This window comes from Lepus europaeus, chromosome 2, assembly GCF_033115175.1.
Source record: "Lepus europaeus isolate LE1 chromosome 2, mLepTim1.pri, whole genome shotgun sequence".
In the NCBI taxonomy this organism is placed as follows: Eukaryota; Metazoa; Chordata; class Mammalia; order Lagomorpha; family Leporidae; genus Lepus; species Lepus europaeus.
In genome coordinates, this window is record NC_084828.1 from 171,978,543 (window position 1) to 171,984,910 (window position 6,368).

Below are 6,368 nucleotides of genomic sequence, written 5' to 3' on the forward strand. Positions count from 1 at the left end.
CCAATGTAACCTCTGCAAAGCCCCAGGGTCAGGAGCCAAAATAAACCACTCTCCTTTATAGTTGGGCTGCCTCACAGAATTCGTTGCATTTGACAAATTTGAATAATGCAGAAAATTGGTACTTTCAGAATTAGTTTATGGGAAGAAGTTGAAAGCGTCTGAGGTACAGGCTTGAAAAAGCAGTAAGTATCCAGAACGCTGACATAAATGTGGATACTAAAGCCATGCTGATGTGATTTCAAATGGAAATGAGGGTTCCATTGGGAATGGAACTAAAGGTCATCCTTGTTATACCATGACAAAGAGTCTGGCTTTATTGTGTCTGTGCCTGGAGACTTTGTGCATGGCCAAACTTAAAGACAATAGACTGGCTTATCTGATGAAAGAGATTTCAAGGCAGCAAAGCACTCGGGCGGTGGTAGGGATGCTATTGACTGCTTTTAATACATTTTACAGTAAAACTCAAGGACAAAAAGGAGCAAAAAGAAGAAAGATCTGGAAAACTTGCTGCCTAGCCAGAGAAAAAGCATAGAAAAGTTGATGTTGAACAGTACAATGTGAAGGAAAAGCCACATGCTGAAGAGGTTAGTGCATATTAGAGGGAGCAATTTGCTACTCAAGAAACAGTGAAAGAAAGACTCTTGGGAAGTTTCCAGGCTACCTTTCCCATTGGTGGCCCAGAAGCCTGGAAGGACAGACCTATGTCATGGAAACTCGGGCCACTTTCTATTGGTTGGTCCAGACTTCCTCAGGATTCATTCCCTGCCTTCGGCTGGCAAATCACTCTACATCTACAGCCGTGTTTCAGGTGGGCCTTGGCGTCAGCCATGTGATGCTGGCTTGGCAGGTGCTCAGAATGCAAGAGTTAGGAGGTCATGACAGCTCCCTCCAAGTTTCCATGGTAAAGCTTGGAAGGCCAGGTGATGTACTACAGGATTTGCAGTCTCTGAATGGAGTCCCTGACATGGTGATGCCTAGTGAAGTTGGAGGTGCAGAGCCAGTGTGAGGACCCAGTAAGGCAGAGCAATGCCAACGTGCTATGCCAGGCTTGGAAATCTTCAGACATCCACATGAAGGCCCTGAGAGCAGCCATGAGGGCTGCAGCCAGTGCAATCATAGGAGTTGCGCTTCTCGAGCTCTTAGGGTCCCATCTGTGCCTCAGTGTGACCCAGAGGCCACATCTGGAAATTCCAGATTGAAGGTTTGCCTTGCTGGGATTCAGACTTGCTCTAGTCTCATTCTTCTTTCCTCTTTCCTATCCCTCCCTTTTCTATTGGAAATGTTTACTCTGTGCCTGTTCTACAATTGATTCTTGGAAGTATAAAACTTGCTATTGATTGGATAGAGAATCTCAGCTGAAAAACTTGGCTTGGGTCTCAGATGAGACTTTGGACTTGGAACTTTTGAGTTAGTGCTATAGTGACCTATGACCTTGGAACTATTGGGGAAGGAATAAATGTTTGGCATAGTGAGAGGGAGATGAACCTTTGAGGACCAGGGTAGAATGCTATGGCTTGTGTATAGTTTGGTTGTCTCCTTAAAGCTCCTGTGTTAAAAGTTTGCTCCCTAAGGCGGTGCTACTGGGAGATGATGAAACCATTAGGAGATGGCCCGGCATAGGAAGCCCTCACAGTATTGGCAGCTGTCATTTCACCTCTTGAGCTTTTGTGAGAGTGCTGATGTATAGACAGGGTCTCAGTCTCCTCCATGGGATCCTGCATGTACTCTGGCATGGCCACCCACCACTGTCTCACAGGCCCAAACCCTGAAACTCTGCACCGAGCATATCTTTTTCTCTTCACAAAGTCAGTTTCCTCAAATACGTCCTTGTAACAATAAAAAGCTGGCTAGTAAAATACTCTGTCTCATCTGTGGAGGTTGTATGCCACAGTAGAATTTCATTATCACAAGTAATACATGCTCCATATTGGTAGGAATGAAATAATAATCTCAGCCTTGTTATCTATGGTGAAGGAAGAAAGATAAGCAAATATCATCCGATTCTCTTGTTCCTAGATTTTCATATGCATGAAACATTTAATTGAAAGTGATAATCATGTGTTCTCTAGACAATCCCTCAGTCATATGCAATGAGGGAAAGTCTTCATCAATATACTTCTAGAAGGATCAGGATGGCGGCAGAGTGGGCTAAGCTACTACTTCGACGTTGGCATCCCATATCAGAGTTGGCTTAGTTAAGTCCCCAGTTTGGATGCTCAGATCCCACATCAGAGTGTTCCATGCAGTCCCAGTTCTGGCTTCCAACTTCAGCTTCCCGCCAGGAAAGACCCTGGGAGGCAGCAGACAACGGCTCAAATGGTTGGCTTGCTGCCACCTATGTGGGACACCTGGATGAGTTCACTTCTTCCGTCTTGCACTGGCCCAGTCCCGGCCAATGCAGGCACTTGGAGAATGGAACGGACCTCTCTCTCTTTCTTTATGTCCCTCTCTCTCTCTCTCTCTGCATCTCAAATAAAACAAAACAACAATAACAACAAAATAAACCACGCCATCAGCGTGAGGGTGGATGCTTAAACTCCAGTTCTTAATAGGAAGATAAATAGCTGTCACATCCAATTTTTTAAAAAGAAAACTACATTGTGACAACTACATAAATGGGACAAATTCACTAATGGAATATTTGAGCCCAAACTTTCTTGTTCCTTGTGGTGATTTCCTACCAGATAAATTTAACTACTGCAAATAAGAACGTTTTCCTGAATTCTTCTGCTGATGTGGTTTTGGACAAGAATCGGCTATAAGAGAAATTGAAGCTATGGAAGTTGGAAGTAAAGGAGCAGCCACAGCTAAACTTGGAATATCAGCATGGAGGCAGGCACTGTCACGGCAGGTGCACTGTTGCAGATCCACTGGCTCAGCTCCTTAGCGGAGGGAGGCAGCAGAAGCTCTTTCTGTCTTCCAGCCATCACCCGTCTTCCTTTCAGCTTCTCTATCCCTAGCACACGGTTAATTCCACAGTACAGGCCCCTTACCTCTCTGATGTAGAAGACTAATCAATGTTCGGGCTTCCCTCGCAGAAACCAGTACATCCATTCTGCTCCAGCTTGTTCTTGTTCTCACTTTGTTTCCATCTTCCCATTTAAGCATTGGTATCCAGGGATCAATGATTTAACAAAAATTCCTGAATATTCAGCAATCAGTGTCACCAACCTGGCTACTTTAGGTCCAGCAGCAGGGACAAGAGCCAATTGTACATGGTGAAATCCCTACAAGGAATCTCTACTTTGGAGTTTACATAGATGGGATGCATATAGAAAGACATAACCAGACACAGAATCTAGTCCTCTGCATCATAGTTATACTACTTAAGAAAGCTGATAAGTTAAAGAACTAAGTCCTTAACAGTGGAGGTCAGTGTTGTGGCACAGTGGGTTAAGCCACCCCATGCAATGATGGCATCCCCTATGAATGCCAGCTCAAGTCCAAGCTGCTCTGCTTTCAATCCAGCTCCCTGCTAATGCACCTGGGAAAGCAGTGGAAGATGGTCCACGTCTTTGGGACCCTGTCACCCATGTTGGAGACCAAGAAGGAGTTCCAGCCCCCTGGCTTTGGCCTGACCTAGCCACGATAGTTGCAGCCATTTGGATAGTGAACCAGCAGATGGGAAATCTCTCTCTCTCTCTCTCTCTCTCTCTCTCTCCCCCACCTACATTTCAAATAAATAAATAAACATTAATAGATAAAAGGTACTCATTACAAGAAATTGCTAATGAAGGTTAATAATTTTCACCATACAATTGCTGAAAGGTTTTAAATTTTATCTGAAATATTTTACCAGAAATATCACTATGAATGGCATTAACAAATTCAAAAATGATGTTTTATATTCTACAAAGGCCAAGACAGAAAAGGAATCAGGTTTGTACATCTACAGGCTTAGCTCATCATGCCAGCTCTCCCTGTCATTCACTCTGAGAAATAAGTACAAGGTTAGATGGGAGATAGACATGTGCACTTCATGTGCTCTGGACTTCAAAAGTTGTTTTTTGAACAGAAAACATCACTACTGGTCCCAGAACATGATTCGTTGGAGGCTCATGCCATCTTGGATCACAGTTCTGAGGCTGTGTCACTGGGCACCTGTGTCTATCAACTCCAGGAATCCCACAAAACTTAGCAGGATGGACGTGGATGATCAAGCCATGCTCAAGGAGACTGGATTTTTGCTTTATGTATCAGACGTAGATCTTCTGACTTACGTAGAACCAAACAGTCTGGGCCCACTGACGCTGCAACGGATGCAATTCATGTCCTGCTTTTTTATCATTACTGCCTTTCATTCCCCTCCTGTGGCTTAGCACTTAGTGTGTTCAACGGAGGTCTTTGGCATAATCAGGTAGTATTTATTCTAACAAAATAGTGCTGAATATATGAATGTTTCAGGAGGCCTTTGTGGGCCACACTACTGATATGCTGCTTTAGATACAGCTAATATAAGGACTACTTTCATTGAATAGTTCTCTTTATTTATTTCTACTAATTTAGCATGGACCTAGACAGATGCTTTCTTAATTACTCCAGAGCAGTTTTTGTTGTGTTTCGTTTCGTTTTGTTTTGCTGTTAGAATATTTAGTGAAACTCTCTGAGTACTTTACATGCTTTCCCTGTTGAAACAAATGCTTATATTGGAAAAGCGTTGGTTTTTTTTTTTGTTGTTTTTTTTGTTTTGTTTTGTTTTGTTTTGATGACTCCAAGCCAGTGTTTCTTGGCTTATGTGGATGTGGTACGGCCTGCTGTGTTGTTTGTGCCCTAAAGCACTGGCCCACTACCATTTTGTCTTTTGGCATGAACTTCAAATCTAAGAGTGCTGGACAGAAGCTGCACCGGGGTGTCCTAATGAGGCTGGCCAACACGTCCTCACGGCTGCGGAGGAAAACGGAGTGTCAGATAAGCTGCCCAGTGCCCTGACAAGCTAGCGCGTTGTGATAATGCAGTTTAAGATCTTGTTACATTATTTATTACTTCTCTCCCCCCAGTCTCTGAACTGCAGTTTTGTTTTGTTACTTCTTATACCCTCAGAGCTGGGGAGATGGTTGTTTCGTGATAATTATAAAGCCATTTATAATTTGATCATGCTTTTGGGGGCAAAAACAAGAGAAAATCAAGATCTCTGGTGGTTTGCTTTTTCACGGATTGCTTACTGCAACTGGTAAGTTCCACTGGCTACAGGGACATTAACTGTACGTGAGTTAAGATCATAGCCGACGTGTACTAGAACCGTGTCAAACAAGCATGAGAAATGGGAGTAAATTAAGACTCCCTAAGCACGGACGTTCTCCTGCCGCTCCCGTAGGGCTCCACTGTGTTGCTGTGTTGGCTCAGGAGCTGCTGGACATAGGAGCAGGCACGCAGCTTCTCGGGCAGCTGTACTCCATTCCCTCCAGTTTCAGCATCACTGCATGGCCAGGGAGATGGAGCACAGAGATGCAAGCAAGGAAGAAAGAACAAGGGATAAACATTTCTTCAAGAATTTACCAGGACAGGTGTGTAAAAATAATTCAAAGTCATCAGGAAAGGCACGTTAAAGGAAATAAAATGACGCACTACAATTAATTTGCTTAAATCAAAAGAACGCCATAAAGGAGGAGTAGAGAAATGCAACAGAATTATGACAGACATAAATTTAATCACATCAATGATAATATTAAATGTGACTGCATTAAGTAATCCAAAAAGGTGACACCATCAGACTAGGTTAAAACACAGTTTCCAAATTACATGATGTGTACAGGACACACATTTAGATATAAATAGATGGCAAGTACAAGTGCAGAAATGATGTGTAGAAATCATAAAAATGCTAGGGTTTTTACACTGATATCAGACACAATCACTACAATTTTGTAAAAGGACCATTGTTTAAAAATATTTATTATTTATTTGAGAGGCAGAGTTACATACAGAGAGAGGAGAGACAGAGAAAGATCTTCCATCCACTGGTTCACTCCCCAAATGGCTGCATAGGCCAGAGCTGAGCCAATCTGAAGTCAGGAGCCAGGAGCCTCATCTGTATCTCCCATGTGGGTGCAGGGGCCCAAGTGCTTGGGCCATCCTCCTCTGCTTTCCCAGACACAGTAGTAGGTGCTGGATCAGTAGAGCAGAAGGGACTCAAAATGACAACCATATGGGATGCCGGCACTGCAGGTGGCGGCTTAACCGGCTATGCCATAGCACTGGGCCCTGAGAGGAACATTCTATGATGATAGTCAATTCCTAAGAAAGATATGAGCATCATAAAAACTGCTATATGTGTACCTGATAACAGAACCACAAAATACATGAAGCAAAAAATGAAATAATTAAAGGGAAAGTTGAGAATTAGCAGTAACAGTTGCATACTTCAGTAG